Here is a 994-nt window from a genome sequence, read left to right on the forward strand (position 1 = left end):
CGCTGGACACGCTCAGTGAGGGTAACAACTTTCGTGCGTCCTGAGTAGACAACTTGGTTGGCGTATTCCAGGGGTGGTCTGACGTAGGCCCCGTAGAGTATTTGGAAATCCATGCGAGTGATACGGGAGAAGGGGCGTCGGATCATCCGTAAAATGGCAAATGCCTTTTGGGCCGATTTCTCATGGTGTAGTGCGAAGGACAAGTTTGAGGAGACCCAGATGCCTAAATCTTTTTTGGCATCTATCCTCATGATGTTTTCTGGTCCCTTTTCACCATGCATAACAAAGGCATTCGCTGAATCCCCTCCAAACGATACTCAAGACGCTGTCTTCAATGGGCCGCGTATTGTAACTGGACGTCCATGAGAGTAATACAGGAGAAGGAGTGCAAAACCATCCGTAGAACGGTAAACGCCTTTTAAGTCGATTTCCCATGGTGCAGGGATAAAGACTTGTTTGAAGAGAGCCAGATACCTAAATGCTTTCTGGCATCTATCCTCGACGTGTCCCTTGGTCTATTTTGTCTGAATAATATATGTATGCATTTTTCGTCATTCGGAGGAGAGTTAAAGTCCAAAAATCATTGCTTTGTAGCGTCTACGTTCATTTTGAGGGCACTGGCACATGAACGTCAAGATTTCAAGTCATCTGCAAAAAGTAGGCATGAAACTGAAAGGACACCTTGTGGTTTGTTAACTTAGATCAGACACGGAAATGGACTAAAAAGGAGCTTCGAGGAACTTCAGTGGAGACCGGGACCCGACGATAGTAAGTTCGGCCCGGTTCTACACCGAAAGTTCTGTCTGATAGAAACGCTTTATTCCGGAGTAGAGTTTTCCCTTGAATCCCACAAGGCTTCAGGTTGCGGAGCAGTGGAACGTGTGGGACTCGATTGAATGCTTCTGAGAATCTGAAAAATATGGCATTTGTTATCAGTCCTCCGCCCTGTTCTGCGTTAAGTTGTCCACGAATACGAGCATGTTCGTCACAAAAG

The sequence above is a fragment of the Opisthorchis viverrini genome (genome assembly GCF_000715545.1).
Source record: "Opisthorchis viverrini unplaced genomic scaffold opera_v5_131, whole genome shotgun sequence".
NCBI classification, from domain to species: Eukaryota; Metazoa; Platyhelminthes; class Trematoda; order Opisthorchiida; family Opisthorchiidae; genus Opisthorchis; species Opisthorchis viverrini.